Source organism: Castor canadensis, chromosome 6 (genome assembly GCF_047511655.1).
Source record: "Castor canadensis chromosome 6, mCasCan1.hap1v2, whole genome shotgun sequence".
Lineage (NCBI taxonomy): Eukaryota > Metazoa > Chordata > Mammalia > Rodentia > Castoridae > Castor > Castor canadensis.
This window is the reverse complement of record NC_133391.1, coordinates 162295575-162312932: the sequence shown is the minus strand read 5'-3', so window position 1 is coordinate 162312932 and position 17358 is coordinate 162295575. Positions and strand designations below refer to the sequence as shown.

Genomic DNA, 17358 nt, shown 5'->3' with positions numbered 1-17358 from the left:
TGTTTTTTCATATCACATGCATTCAATAGGAAGAAATTACTTAAAAATAAGTTGTGGTGTGGTATCTGAAATCATAGTTCAAGCAATGAGTTTTTCATTCTTTGTTAGATTAAAATCAATTGGTCTATTTGAGTTTTTGGAAGACCTTGATAATACTTGGATTTGAAACACCATGCATTGGTTATTTGGAAAATATTGGTTCCATGGGTAGTATAGACCTTCCAAATGCTGATGCATCTTGTGATATTTCCATGCATGTATATAATATAGTTTGGTTAAATTCACCCCCTCTATTTCTTTTTCTTATGCTGCCTTCTCCTTTCCCTTTTTCACAGTTCTAATGTGTTTCATTATGCTCTTTTTATACATATATAATGTAATTTGATCATATTCACCTCATTACACCATCTCTTACCCATGCCTTCCCCTTTAAGAATTTCAATCAAATAGAGAATGCTAGAAAACAGACACAAAAAATTTAGAGCTAGAAGGTATCATACATATTATCTAGTAGACTTAGACACTCAGTTTAGATATAGCCTACAAAATACCCTAAAGTGACATTTTTGGGCAGGGAGAAATGGTTTAAATTTATTGAGCTAGTATTGAGAACCATTGAAATGTCCCATTTTAAGTGCACAGTTTGATGCATTTGGAGAAACATAGGTACCCATGTAGCCATAATTACAATAAAGATGTATATTTTTACCATCATAAAAAATCCCTTCATATTGTCCACAGCTCCAGGCAAATGCTGATGTGCTTTCTCTCAGAATACATTGTTTTCTCTCTTCTGAACTTGCATGTGAATGCAACCGTCATATGCCTGCTCTTTTGTTCTGTCTTCTACTCAGTGTGCTATTGATATACATCCACTTTTTTTGTGTGAACTGGAATTTTGTTATGTTTTACTTTTGAGAATTCTTTGAATAAATAGCACATTAAAATCCATTTAAATATCTTTGAGCACTTGAATTATTTCCAGTTTTGGCAAACATGAAAAGAATTTGTATATGATTTGGTGACACATTTTCCTTTCTCTTCAGTAAATATCTAGCAATAAGAATAAAGTATAGGATTGTGTTTATAAAGTATATAAAATTATTTCCCAAATTTGATGAATCATTTTCATTCCTACTAATAATATATGAGCAACCCAGCTATTCTGTGTCCACATCAGGAATTGGTATGGCTGCTGTTTTTTATTTAGCTATTATATGGAATGCCTAGAGGTAAATCATTAAGGTTTTAATTTTCATTTCCCTGATCACTAAGAAAACACTGTCTTTTCTTGAGAATATTGACAGTTTTAAAAATATATTCTTTTATTTATTTATTTGTTTATTTATTTTGCACTCTTTTTAAAATTTATTTTTATTGTTATTCTGGGTGGGGGTATATCAAGGCATTTACAAAAATTCTTACAATATAGCTAATATATCAAAATTGAATTCACTCTCTCCACCATTCTTCTTTATCTCTCCTCCCCCCATTCCTGGCACAGTTTCAGCAGGTCTCAATTTTTCCCTTTACATACCTGTGTTCACAGTATTTGTACCATATTCACCATCTTACACTGTTTCCCTACCTATTCCCCCTCTCACTGGTACCAAATCCCCCAGGCAGGACCTGTTATGGTCTCCTGTTCTTTGATTTTGTAAAACAAAAAAAATGACATTTTTTGTTTGTTTGTTTAAGATAGCTACACAGGGAATTTCCTTGTGACATTTCCATGTATACATGTATTATAATACAAATTAGTTCATCTCCTCTATTTTTCTTCTTTCTGCCTTTGTCCTCTTCTTATGCTGGTTTCAACAGGTTTAAGAAATCTACATTCATTCCTGTATTGAAAGTACATCAAGCATATTCATCTTCTTAACTTCCTTCTTTTACCCTCGCCCTCTCTTGTGTGACCACACCTTGGCGTGACCTGTTTATCATAATATTGCTACATTTGTATTAGGTCTATATTCCACATATGAGAAAAAACATACATCTTTTGGCCTTCTGAATCTGGCTAACTTCACTTAAGATGACGTTCTCCAGTTCCATCCATTTACCTGGAAATGACAAAATTTCATTCTTCTTTGTGGCCAAATAAAATTCCATTTATATAAATACCACATTTTCTTAATCTATTCATCAGTAGTAGGGCATCTTGGCTGTTTCCACAGCTTAGCTATTATGAATAATGTTGCAATAAACACAGGGTTTGCAGGTGCCTTTATTGTAACCTGATTTATAATCCTTTGGGTAGATCCCTAGGAGTGGAATTGCTGGATCATATGGCAGATTTTTTTCTAGTTTTTTGAGGAGCCTCCATTCTGTTGCTGTAGTGATTGTACTAATTTACATTCACACCAGCAGCATATGAGGTTCATTTTCCCCCACATCCTTGCCAACATTTGTTGTTTTTTGTGTTTTTGATGATAGACATTCTAACCAAAGTGAAATGGAAACTTAATGTGATTTAAATCAAAATGTAAATCAGCATTTCCTTTATGGCCAGGGATGTTGAACATTTTTTATCCATTTGCATTTCTTCTTTTGCGAAAGCTCTGTTCAGTTCTTTTGCCCATTTCTTCATTGGGTCATTGAATTTTGGGGAGTTTAGTTTTTTGAGTTCCCTATATTTTCTGGTTATCAGTCTTTTATCAGATGTATAACTACCAAAGATTTTCTCACATTCTGTGGATGGTGTCTTCAGTTTAGAGACCATTTCTTTTGTTGAGCAGAAGCATTTTAATTTAATGCAGGCCCATTTGTCCATCCTTTCTCTTAGTTGCTGAGATGCTGGGGTTCTATTGAAAAAGTCCTTGCTTATTTCTATTACTTCCAGAGTATTCCCTGCTCTTTCCTGTACTAACTTCAGAGTTTTGGGTCTGATATTAAAGTCTTTGATCCATTTTGAGTGATACTAGTATAGGGTGACAAATATGGGTTTAATTTCAGTTTCTTGCAGATAGATAACCACTTTTCCCAACAACTTTTGTTGAAGAGGCTATCTTTTCTCAATCGTATGTTTTTGGTACCTTTGTGAAAAATAAGGTGGGCATAGTTGTGTAGATTCATATCTGGGTCCTCTATTCTGTTCCACTGGTCTTCATATCTGTTTTTGTGCCAGTACTATGCTATTTTTATTGCTATTGCTTTGTAATATAGTTTGAAGTCAGGTATTGTGATACCTCCAGCATTCCTCTTTTTGCTGAGTATTGTCTTGGCTATTCACAGTCTCTTGTTTTTCCAAATGAACTCTAGGGGAGATTTTTCAATCTCTGTGATGAATGTCACTGGGATTTTGATGAGAATTGCATTAAACATATAAATTGCTTTTGGTAGTATTGCCATTTTTACTATGTTCATTCTACCAATCCATGAGCACAGGAGATTTTTCCACCTTCTCTAGTCTTCCTTGATCTCTTTCTTTGGGGGTTTGTAATTGTCCTTATAGAGGTCATTCACATCCTTTGTTAAGTTTACTCCTAGGTATTTGAATTTTTTGAGAAACAAATTGTTTCTCAATTTGTTTGTTGTTGGTGTATAGAAAAGCTATTGATTTTTGTAACTTGATTTTGTATCCTGCCACCTTGATGTAGCTGTTTATGGTGTCTTGGAGTTTTTGGGTAGAGTTTTTTGGGTCTTTAAGATATAGGATCATGTCATCAGCAAATAGGAATATTTTGATGGTTTCTTTACCTATTTGTATTCCTTTTATTTCTTCTGCTTGCCTAATTGCTATGGCTAGGATTTCCAGGACTATGTTGAATAGGAGTGATGATAGTAGGCACCCTTCTCTCATTCCTGATTTTAGGGGAAATGGAAACCTTATAAAAAAGAATGAAACAGAAATACAAAACACTATGGAAGGCCACTCCAGTAGAGTAGAATGATCAGCAGACAGAGTCTCAGAACTCGAAGATGAAATGAAAATTAAAGGAAATACTGAAGTGCTACTAGTCAAACAACTTAAAACATGTGAAAGGAATATGTAAGAACTCACCGACTCCATCAAAAGTCCAAACCTGAGAATCATGGGTCTTGAAGAAGAAGAAGAGATACAAGCAAAAGGAATTCATAATATACTCAATAAAATAGTAACAGAAATTTTTCCAAATCTAGAGAAAGCTATGCCCATGCAGGTACAGGAAACCTCCAAGACACTAAACAGATTTGACTAAAATAGAACTACCCTGTGACATATCATCATTAAAACAAGCACAGAGAATAGAGAAAGAATATTGAAGGCCTTAAGAGAGAAAAAACAACTAATATACAAAGGTAAACCCATCAAAATCACAGCAGATTTCTCAATGGAAACCTTAAAAGCAAGAAGAGCATGGAGTAAGGTCTTCCAAGCACTGAATGAAAATAACTTCAACATTAGGATGTTCTACCCAGCAAAACTATCATTCAAAATAGATGGAGCAGTAAAAGTCTTCCATAATAAGCAGAAACTAAAACAATATATGACCACCAAGTCACCACTACAAAAGATTCTTCAAGGTATTCTGAACGCAGAAAATGAAAGCAAACAAAACCATGAAAGGACAGGCAGTACCAAATTACAGGAGAAGAAAAGACAAGGAATCAGAGAATAACATTGATTCAGCTGCACACAATCAAACCCTTAAAAAACAAAAACAACTAAATGACAGGAATTACCACATAGCTATCAATACTAACACTGAATGTTAATGGACTTAACTTCCCTATTAAAAGACATTGTTTGGCAAACTGGATTAAAAAGGAAGATTCAACAATCTGTTGCTTAGAGGAGACCCATCTCATTAACAGAAACAAGCACTGGCTTGGGGTGAAAGGCTGGAAGAAGATTTACCAAGCCAATGGTCCTGTAAAACAGGCAGGGGTAGCAATACTTATAATGGACAAAGTAGACTTCAAACTTACATTGATCAAAGGAGATAAAGAAGGACACTCCATACTAATAAAAGGGGAAATACACCAAAAGGAAGTTACAATTACCAACCTATATGCACCCAACGTCAATGCACCCAATTTCATCAAACATACTCTGAATGACATAAACGTATATATAGACTCCAACACAGAGGTAGGAGGAGACTTTAATACTCCCCTATCACAGATAGGTCATCCAAACAAAAAATCAGTAAAGAAATTCTAGAACTAAATTACACCATAGATCAAATGGACCTAGCTGATGTCTACAGAATATTTCATCCAAGTGCTGCACGATATACATTCTTCTTAGCAGCCCATGGTTCCTTCTTCAAAATTGATCATATCCTAGGACACAAAGTAAGTCTCAGCAAATATAAGAAAATAGAAATAATCCCATGCATTCTCTCTGACCATATGCATTAAAACTAGAAATCAACAACAAAAACAACAGTAGAAAACATGCAAACAATTGGAAGCTGAATAACACATTGCTCAGTGATCAATGGGTCACTGAGGAAATAAAAGAGGAAATCAAAAGGTTCCTGGAAGTTAATGAAAATGGAAACATGACCTGCCAGAACCCGTGGGACATAGCAAAGGAAGTCCTAAGAGGAGGAAAGTTTAGAGCCATGAGTGCATATATTAAAAAGACAGAAAGATCTCAAATCAATGACCTAATGATACATCTCAATATCTTAGAAAAATAAGAACAAAATCCCAACACAAGCAGAAGGAGAGAAATAATAAAAATAAGGGCCAAAATTAATGAAATAGAAACAAACAAAAAAAAATACAAAGAATCAATGAAACAAAAAGCTGGTTCTTTGAAAAAATAGACAAGATTGACAGACCCCTGGCAAACCTGACTAAAATGAAGAGAGAAAAAACTCAAATCAGTAAAATCTTAAATGCAAAAGGGGAGATAACAACAAATACTGTGGAAGTCCAGGAAATCATCAGAGACTACTTTGAGAACCTATATTCTAATAAATTTGAAAATCTAAAAGAAATGGACAGATTTCTAGATACTTATGACCATCATGTTCATAAGGTGTTTAATCCACTTTGAGTTGACATTGTACAGGGTGAAAGTCATGAATCTAGTTTCAGTTTTCTTCAGGCAGGTGTCCAGTTTTCCCACCAACATTTGTTGAAGAGGCTGTCTTTTCTCCATCATATGTTTTTGACACATTTGTCAAATCTCAGGTAGGTGTAACTGCCTGGAATCATATCCAGGTCTTCTATTCTTTTATACTTGTCTTCATATCTGTTTTTGTGCCACTACCATGTTGCTTTTATTGCTATGGATCTGTAGTGTAGTTGGAAGTTGGGTTAAAATGCCTATTTTAGTAGGTTTATTTGCCATATTAAATTATGGGATAGTTTAAACATCATGGATACAAATATTTGATATAAATGTATATGAGTTTTCTTCCATTGTGTAGCTTGTCTCTTTTTTGTTTTCCTTAAGACAGAGTCCTGATGTGCAGCCCAGGCTGGACTTAAACTTGCAATCCTCCCACCCCAGTCTCTCCAGGGCTGGAATTACAGGTGTAGCTCACCATGCCTGAATCTTCTTATTCTCAAAGGAGTTTTTGGATCTATCTTCCACATATGAGAGAAAACATCTGAACTTTGTTTAAAAGTTTTGAATATTGGAAGTTTTAATTTTCATAAGGTTTAATTTGTCAGTTGTTTCACTCATGGCTTTTTATGTTAAACAACCTTTGCCCTGCTCAATATTTTTTCTTGTGTTTTATTCCAGAAATTCTGTGATTTTAGTTTATTTATTTATTGGCAGTACTGCAGTTTGAATTCAAGTTTTCACCATTACTGGACAGGTACTCTGCTAACTTTTGATTCATTCTTTGAGCCATTTTTGCTTTGATTAATTTTGAGATAGGGTTTCATTTGCCTGGACCAGCCTGGACTCTGATCCTCCCATTTTACACTTCTTACCATAGCAGGGATGACAGGTATGCTCCATCATCCCAGCTTTTTCTGTTAAGACATTGTCACTTTAACTTACCACAACCCTCCTAATCTCAGCTTCCCACAAGCTGGGATGTCAGTCTTGTGCTACCATGCCCAGCTATTGAGATGGGGTCTTATGAACTTTTTTTTTGTTTGTTTGAGCTGACCTCAAGCCACAAGTGTTCCTATCTCAGCCTCCCAAGTAGGTAGGATGAGCCACTGTATCTGGCCACTATTTTAGCTTTTATGCTTAGGTCTCTGATTTATTTTGTGTTGAACTTTGCACAGGTAGCATAAGGGTTTAAGTTGTTTTTTTCTCCATCTGAATTTGTCTTGTTCCAGCGGAACATATTCAAAAAGGCTGTTCTTTACCCACTGAACTAACTTGATAAAAATTACTTGGCTTTATTTGTGTATTTCTGTACTCTGCTACTACATTATGAGTAAGTTCATTTTGACATGAATTCAGCACACTTCAGCTACATGTAGTTGGGTAGTGAAAATGTCCAGTTTTTTTCAAAATTTTTGGACAATTTTTGTTTTTTTGCTTTCTCATAGAGATTTTAGGGTCATTTTCATTTCTACAGAATATTTTGGAATTTTGGCAAATTCACTATCCTCTGTTGAGAATAACTGTCATGTTGATAACATTGAGATTTTATCAATGAACATGGTATGTTTCTTCACTCATTTAGATCTTTAATATCTATCATCAATAATTAGAAGTTTTCACTTGGCCTATAGTGGCCATGTTTTTATTTGTTAGACTAAAATTTTTCTTTGAATTTTATTTCTGAAATAGAATTAATTTTTAAAATATTTACACAGTATAATGGACACTTGCTAAATTCTCTTATTAACTGTAGTAATGTCTTTATAGAGTTTTCTCAGGACTTTCTGTGTATAAAACCAGGCTATATTTGAATTAATGCACATTTATGTTTTCCTTTCCAAGTTGTTCATGAGCTTTTTTCTTTTTCTTATCTTATTCCGTGAGGCTATAATCCCAAATAAAAAAAAGTGATGAAAGCAAGAATTTTGCTTTGTTTCCATTCTTAGAGAAAAAGCACTTTTATCCGTAAGTACTATGTTAACTGTAAGGTTATTGTAGATACTTATCTTCATTCATTTTCTGTTACTGTAACAAAATATTTGAAACTGGCTAATTCACAAATAATAAAAATTTATCTAACAGTTCCAGGGACTTGGAAGGCCAAACTGGCACCTGGCAAAGGCCTTTTCTCTCCATCATGGCCTGATGGAAAGCATAGCATGGGGAGACAGAGAAAGTGTGCTACCTCAGGTGTCCTTTCTTCTTATAAAGTTGTTAATGCTATCATGACCGTCCCCCTTCTGATCTCATCTAATCCTAACCACCTCCCAAATGTCTCACATAAAATTGGGGGTTTAGTTACCAATATGTGAACTTTTGAGCAGACATTAAAACCATATCAATTTCCTTTTGACATTTTTTAATCAATAGTTTTGTCTAATTTTTAAAAAGACATCAACTCATGCAAGAATGAATTGGGAACTATGAAGGTGTCATTTGGAGTAACTATAGCAGGCCATTTGGGGCTTCACTGCATGTGTCTGTGTAGATGAGTTGCATGACTTTAATGGAGTAGAAGAATGAAAACTACATCAAGATTCCACCTCACTCTAGTCAGAATGGTTACCATCAAAAACAAATAGCAATAAGTGCTGGTGAGGGATGCAGGGAAATAAAAACCCTCATACACTGTTTGTGGGGATATAAATTAATACAACCACTATGGAAAGTAGTATGGAGGTGCCTCAAAAAAACTAAAAATAGAACTAACTAGCATGTAAGCCGGTGATACCATTCCTGGATATGTGCAAAGGAATGTAAGTCAGGATACAATAGAGACAGCTGCACACTCATGTTTATTTGCAGCATTATTCACAAAAGCTAAGCTTTGGAAATAGCCCAGATATGCTATAACTGATGAATGGATTAAGAAAATGTGACATATATACACAATACAGCATTATTCAGTCATAAAGAAGAATGAAATTGTATTGTTTTCAGATAAATGGATAGAGATCATCATGTTAAGTGAAGTATATCAGATTCAGACAGACAAAGGTAGCATGTTTTCTCTCATATATGGAAGATACAACCAAAAGACAAATATACACACAAACACACACACACACACACACACACACACACACACTGTTTACAATAGTGGGACTGTTTGATAGGACTAGGGGGAGGAGGGAAGGGAAAAGAGAATGATAGAGAGTGAATAATATCAAAATACATTGCATCTGTGTAGGAAGATGATGTAATGAAATGCACTGAAAGCTGTTGAATAATAGGGGATGGGGGAAAGAGTGAGTAATAGAAGGGGTTAATTCACAGATGAAATACCCTTGTGAAACCCCTTTTAACAATGAATATACACATGAAGAAATGAAGGATAGATGTATAAAACAAGTCCTGTTAGTGGGTGAATATGAGTAAGGGGTAGTGAATGGAGAGAGAAAAAGAGAGTGAATATGGCCAATGTATTTTATATACTTGTATGAAAAGAGAACAGTGAAATCCATTGAAACTGTTGTAAGTAGCAGGAGAGGGGGAAGAGGGAGAATGATGGTGAGGGTGAATCTAACCAAGATACTTTTTAAGCATATGTAGAAATGTCATAATGAAATCCCCCTGTTCAAGTAATATGCTAATAAAAATGTTAAATAAAAATAAAATAAAGTAGACAAAAAAGTCACAAGTAAGTTTTTATAATCTATTGACATGACCATATAACATTCTTCCTTATCACGAAAATGGCATGAATTATATGCCAATCTTACATCCCTGGGATAAACTTCCTTTGTCATGCTGCATTTTCTTAATGATGCTGGATGCTCTTAATATTTTATTAAGAATTTTACTTTCCCATGTGCGGTAGGCAGAAGTATAGATTTGTCCCGCCACCAGGCTGCTCACATACTAATCCCCTAGACTGGTGAATGTACTGCATCACAAAACAAAAAGAATCTTTAATGTGATTCAGGTTAAGAGCTCTGAAATGGGGGATTATTTTTGGAGTTTCTGGGTGAGTCCAATCTAATACTAGAAAACATTCAAAGCAGAGAAACCTTGCTAGCTTTAGAAATGGGGAAAGAAGCTGTCAAACCATGGGAATGATGAAAATGGCAGCTGCTAGAAGAGGAAAAGCCGAGGAAAGAGATGTCCTATTCTCCAGTGCCTAAAAAGAAATACAGCCATGCCAACTCTTTACTTTAGCCCAGTGTGGAAATTATGACTTACACAGCTGTAAGATACAAATTTGTATTGTTTGTGTTTCTATATTTATAGACATTTGTTTCAGCACCATCATCATCACCATCAACAACAATACAATTGTTCATGAAGGATATTTCTGTGCTGTTTTCTTGGATTTCTCCCCCTTGTTTATTATCAAAGTAAATATTGGTTTCATAAAGTGAACTAAGTGTAAGTTCTTGTTAATTTTATAAGACAAACTGTGTAATTTTGCATTATTTCTTCCATACATGTTTAACAGATTTTAAGCTATCTTAACTTGTATTTTTCTTTGAGTACAGGTTATATACTAAAATTAAATTCCCTTTATGACTATAAGGCTATTCAAAATCTCTAACTTCTGTCCATTTTTATAATCTGAATTCATTTGTTTATTTTATTTACAATTTTGAGTTACCTTCTCCATTTATCCTCCCTCTTCATACCAACCCCCCAGCAATCCCCCTGTTACATTGATGTCATTCTTTTTATGTCTGGATTCTACATATGAGAGAAAACATGTGATATTTGTCTATCCAAGTTTGGCATAGCAGGAGATATCTGTGAGAGGGTGTAAATATGATTGAAGTACTTTATATGCATATATGAAGACAGAATGATGAAACTCATTAAAATTGTTTAAAGAAGAATACAGGAGGATACTAAAGAGTAATAGAGGGTGAATTTGATCAAAGTACATTATGTGCATGTATGGACATATCACAATGAAATCCTTTTGTACAATTAATTTATGCTAATTTTTAAAAAGAAGCAAGTGGCAGAGAAGGAGTAGGCTGGTGTCATGGTATTGTGGTATTATGGAAGACAGGGTTTCAAAATAGGAGGAATGATCCCAGGTATATAGTCAAAAGAAAAGAAAGTACTTGTTCAACTAAAGACCTGTACACAAATGTTCACAGTTTTATTCATAATTGCCACAAACTGGAAATAACCCAAGTAACCATCAACTGGTACATGAATAGAATTTTAGAACATTTGTACAATGGAATACTTGGCAATGCAAAGGAACTACCTACTTATATAAATAACGTGGATGTGTCTCAAGGACATCTTCAAAGTGAAAGGAGTCAAATACAAAAGGCTATGTCCTGTTTGATGCCATTTATTTAAAATTCTGGAAAAAAACAAACTCAGAGGGACAGAAATCATATCAGTGGTTGGTAGGTGATGGAGGTGGGAAGAGTGAATTGATGGCCAAGAGTCCTGAGAAACTGTCTCGGTGATGGTCCTATAATATCTTCACTGTGGTGGTGGTGGTTACAGGACAGCTCAATGTAACACCTAAAAGGGTAAATTCTACCATATGTAAATTACACCTCAGTAACCCTGACTTCAACTAAAAAGGAAAGGAAGAAATAATTTAAAAAAACCCTTTGAGTTAATTGGAATAATGATATTGAAGTATGTTTATATCATTTTAAGTTCTGGAGGATTTATAGCAATATCCCTTCTTTTATTCTTAAATTGTTGATTTGTATCTTCTCACTTTCTTCTTTCCTATTATAGCTGGCTTATCTATTTAATAGAAAAAAAGTACCATCCTGTTTATTTTTACCTTACTGCCCTCTTTGTCAGATGTCTGATATCTTATATTTTTATATTTCCTTCTATTCTTCTTTTATATGCTTTAGACTTAACTTGTCTGTTTTTCTAAACTGGAACCTTATATCATTGATTTTAGACTTCTCTAGTATAAGCTACAAATTTTTCTGTACTTACTATTTTACCTCAATCATCACATTTTAGTTATAATTTTATATTTTTAGTTTAAAACTATGTGTGTTTTCTTCTTTCATTCATGAAGTATTTAGAAAAAGGATGATTAATTCCCAAATATATGGCAATTTTCCCAGACATATTGTATGCTTATTTCTAGCTTGTTTTTACTATAGTCAGAGAACATGCTCTGTACAATTTCAATTCTTTAAAATTTTGTGAGAATTGTTTTAAGGTCTATCTTGTGCTGTGGTATGGCATTTTCCTTTGCATTTGAACAGACTGCATTTCATGGTTAGATAATAGAGCATTTTAAAATTATGAATTATGTCATGTCAATAGTGTTTAAATTTCCTATACACATAATGATTTTTATACACTTGTAATTATTGGAAAATGATTATTAAAATCTCTATAATGTGAGTATGCCTACTTTTCCTTTTGGGTTTCTTTATTTTGCATTATAAGTTTTGCAGACTTATTATTAGATGCACATATATTTAAAATTGCTATTTTTTGATGAATTGAACAGTGTTTTTTATGGAGTTCCCATCTTTCCTCTGGTGATACTTCTCATGAAGTATACTTTCTTGAGAATTGCTGTGGACATTACAGTTTTCTTTTTTTTTTTTTTTTGTGGTACTGGGGCTTGAACTCAGGGCCTACATCTTGAGCCACTCCACCAGTCCTTTTTTGTGATGGGTGTTTTTTGAGATCGGTTTTTTAAAACTACTTGCCCAGGCTGGTTTCTAACCTAGATCCTCTTGATCTCTGCTTTTGAGTAGCTAGGATTACAGACGTGAGCCACTGTTATTCCAGTTTTCTTATTATTGATTATTGCATGATATAAACTTTCCCATTCTTTATTATTTTGCTTTTTTTGATACAGGATCTCCCTATGTAGCCCAGGCTGACCCAGAACTTGTGATGCGACTGCCTCAGCCTCTTGAGTGCTGGAATTACAGGCTCAATGGCACTATGGCTGGTTTCCATCCTTTGTTAATTAACCTATTGGTCATATTATATTGAAGTGACCTACAGAAAATACATATGCTTACAGATAGCATATAAGTCATAACTACTTTTCATTCACTCTGAAATCTCTGATATTTAATTGGAATGTTTAAGACCTTTAACTTTGTTGTGGTTATCAATATAGCTGGTCTTAATGAGCTTAAATCTAAGTTTGGTGTCTGGTTTCTATTTGTTGCATTTCTTTATCTCCTTTATTTTTCACAGTAAGATTTTTTTCATGTAATATTTATTCTCTATTACTAATTCTGTTGTTAGTGGTTGCTATGAAGTTTGTAACATGCATCTTGAAATTATCTTACATATATCTTTACAGTGTTAAGGAATTTAGATGATAATGTATAATGTATAAAGCTTTCAACATTATACTGTCACTTTTGCCTGCTGGCCACTATGTTATTGTTGTCATACACTTCTTTCTATGTGTGTTTTAAATTCCAAAAACTTTGCTACTGTTTCTTCTTTAAGCAATTATCTGGTAAATAAATTTTTAAAGGACCTTATATATTCATATATTTCCATTCACTTAACTTTCTCACAATTTTCATTGCATCCTACATATTTGAGTTTTTCTAAGGTATTATTGTTCTTCTAACCAAAGAGCCTTTGTTTAACATTTCCTACAGTGCTGTTCAGCTGGTAATAAATTCTTTCAACTTTATTTACATTTTTCTTGGACACACATAAAGATAATAGGCCATTTTTTTAATCAATGTTTTACAACTGACTTGAATTGCTACTGAAAGAAACCCCACCTTTTTTTCTTCCCTGTATTTTCTTCCCTTTCTCAATTGACTAATTGTAAGATTTTTCTCTTTATCAGTGTTATTCAGAAATTTGATATTCTGAGCCTTGTTGTGATTTTATTTATCATGGTTGGGGTTAGTTAAGTTGTTGAATAAGTGGTTTTATATTTTTCTTCCTTTTTAGAGATGTGTTGATTATTATTTTTTAAATTGCCCTTTGTTCTCGCCCCATCTTTTCCTTCTAAGATTCTATTTTCAACTTTTACTTGTCTACCAAGTCATCAAGGCTATGCTAATTTTTAGATTTTTTTCTCTGTGTACCAATTTCGTAGATTCTCCTGCTGTTTCTTTAGTTCACTGATTTTATTTTCTCTGCCATATTCTTATAATTATAATAAGCCTATTCTTATAATTCCTGTTTTAGATGCCACATTTTTTTGCTCTCTAACATTGCTTTTCTCTATTTTATTTCTTCCACCTGACTTCTAATTAAACTACAGATTCATAGCAATAAAAACAGCGTGATATTGGCACTAAAACAGATATGAAGAGCAGACAGAACAGAGGACAAGAATATGAATACACATAGCTCAGTTATGCCTACCTTATTTTTGACAAAGTCTCCAAAAACACATGATGGAGAAAAGACAGCCTCTTCAACAAATGTTGCTGGCAAAAGTGGTTATCTACCTGCAGAAAATTGAAATTAGATACCTGCCTTTCACCTTGTACTGGTATCAACTCAAAGTGGATTAAGGACCTTAATATCAGACATGAAACCTTGCAGTTAGTACACAAAAGAGCAGCGAACACCTTGGAAACAATAGGTATAGGCAAAGACTTCCTCAGTAGAACTCCAGCATCCCAGCAACTAAGAGAATGGATGGACAAATGGGACAACATGAAATTGAAAAGCTTCTTCACAACAAAAAAAATGATCTCTCAACTGAAGAGACCACCCACAAAGTGGGAGAAAATATTGGCTAAGTATACATCAGACAAAGACTGGTAACCAGAGTATACAGGGTGCTCAAAAAACTAAACTCCCCCAAAATCAATGAACCTATAAAGAAGTAGGCAACTGAACTAAACAGACCTTCCTCAAAGAAAGAAGTCCAAATAGCCAAAAAACACATGAGAAAATGCTCACCATCCCTGGCCATAAATGAATTCGACTCAAGTTATTACAAAGGCACCTGCACACCTATGTTTATTACAGCACTATTCACTATGACAAAGCTATGGAAACAGCCACGATGCCCCACTACTGACGAATGGATTAAGAAAATGTGGTATTTATACACAATGGAATTTTACTCAGCCACAAAGAAGAATGAAATTTTGTCTTTTGCAAGTAAATGGATGGAACTGGAGAACATCATCTTAAGCGAAGTTAGTCAGGCTTAGAAGGCAAAAAATCTCATGTTCTCCCTCATATGTGGACTTTAGACTTAACACAAATGCAATAATTTTATTGGACTTGGGTCACACACTAATGGAAGAATGAGCATGGGAGGAAAAGGAAAGGGAAGGAAACCTAAAACTTGAATGTGGTTGATGTTCTCACTATAGAGGTGCAAATAAAGTAATCTTAAACTGGCAGAGGCCCCTATGGGGAGGGGACCAGGAAGTAGTGAAGAGGTCTGACAGAGACGAACCAATGTGGGTTTCAATACACAAGTGCAATGGAAGCAATGCTAGGTATCTCCCTGTATAACTATCTTTATCTCAAGCTAGCAAAAATGCTATGTCTTTCTTATTATGCTACTTTTTGATACAGGATCCTTTTATCTTTGTTGTAATTTATGAGCTAATATTTAGGATATTAATAAATTGTTATTTGTGTTGGTGACATTGGTCTATTATAATTTCTCTGCAATCTGTGTTTATTGGATATTATAGTAGCTTTATGAAAAACATTTCAAGAGTCTCATATTTTCCTATGTTCTAAAAACAAAACAGAAAACCCACCTGATCCTTTGCTAAGAGTGAAATGTAAAGTCTTATTCTTCTGATGCTTTTGTTATTGACCTGTTTAGGATCTCTAAATATTTTGTACAGCAAAGTAGGTAATTTATTATTTCCAATAAAATACTTTTACAATTTCATTTGTATAATGCTATACTGTATAGCTTTCTTTCATCAGTTATACTTAAATGTTAATAGCTTTTTCACTTGTATTATTGCTGCCATCTAACTTTCTTTTGAAGACGACTGACTACAGAGAACATGTGGATGGATAGTTTTCATAGAATGAGAAACTCATATTCTACTGATGGAGAAAGAAAATAAAACATCTGTATTCATTATGAATTTCATTCCTTAGAATGCTTTAAAGTTTTTGTACTTTTAAGTTCTTTTGATTACTTTCTGATTTGTCATAATATCTTCTCCTTGCATTATGGAACCCATATCTTATCAATTTCTGAGGCATGCTAGGTTAGATATAGTCTGGAATTGCTCCCCTTCTTGGTTCAAGGGCTCCTCCCCCTATCCCACTGGTGAGAGGAGCCAGGTGATGATATTTTGTGTCCCCACCTCCAAGTTCAAGATGTTATAAAAATGACCTACCAAGAGACCCAGGTCCTTCTTCTTCCCTCCCCTCCCCTAACAGACCAGTGACTCCCCATCCCTCAATGTAGCTATTCTACCCCATCCCATCCATGTGTTCTGCTTGAATTCCTCCATTTGGGGCACAAGGACTAAGATCTTCTGAGAATAACAATTGCGGATAACATTTGTGGTGTTCCAGCCAGGAGCAACCAAGGGGTGAGATCCCAATATGCTATGTCTGATAATCCTTTTTATTTCAATCCATCTTTCTTTGTCCTCTGCCCATGAATCAACACCTCATGTTTCAGAACCAAACACCACTCACAGCTTGGTGGTATGGGACCCTCACATTGGGAAATTCACGTGATGCTTGGGACTTGTTCAGAGCCTTGGTTCAGGTGGATGGCTCCCTGATTGGCAGGATGCAGCATTTGCCCATAGGACTGTTCCTGTGAGTACCCCAAGAGACAGGGTTCAGGTCTGAGTTCTCTGGTCCTGCCCCATGTGATGGACCACATTAAAGCTAGTTTCCCTCCTGTAACCTTACCCTCCCTGTCCTTAATCCCCTCACCTGTCCTTTCATTCACTGCAGGAGATAGTACTCCAAGTTCTCTAACCCCCCATGTGCCCAGGAATGACCCCTGATGTTCAGGCTGGGTTTCTCTGCCCCCTCATCTTTCTTTTCTTTTCTTCTTCTCTCTCTCCCCTAACCAGCAGTTTTAAGACAAAAGATGGGAGGTACACATTACTCAGCCCATCTGGCCATATGCTTTTTAAAAAAAAAAAACACAAGAAAAACACTGCTCCAGAGGGGCTAGCTTTCCACTTGGGAAAGCATGGCTGCTCAGAAAAATAAGGGCCTAAACTGACAGGGAGCAAATAATCTGCTAACTGCAGGTTGCAATCACCCCCAGCAGACCTAAAACTACAGATGTTTACACCTGTCAGGCGATGCACTAATGGTAAAGGTAATGAAGCCTCACTGCTCCATCCTGAACACTGTGTCCCTAAGGTCACTAACACCTGGGGATGGGGATACACACACAGCTGTTGCCACTTGGGGCAACAGCACATGCACACGTTTTTCCCAGAGCCCTCATTGTG

General features: G+C 35.0%; 1 long non-coding RNA gene across 1 annotated transcript in view; it reads left to right on the top strand.

Moving 5' to 3' along the window:
* The window catches only part of LOC141424226 (uncharacterized), a 42700-nt gene extending 26681 nt beyond the window's left edge, over window positions 1-16019 (top strand). The window contains exon 2 of the long non-coding RNA XR_012449211.1: window positions 14202-16019. This is a non-coding gene — a long non-coding RNA (uncharacterized lncRNA). The remainder of the gene's footprint in view (window positions 1-14201) is intronic.
* The last annotated feature ends 1339 nt before the right edge of the window (window positions 16020-17358 follow it).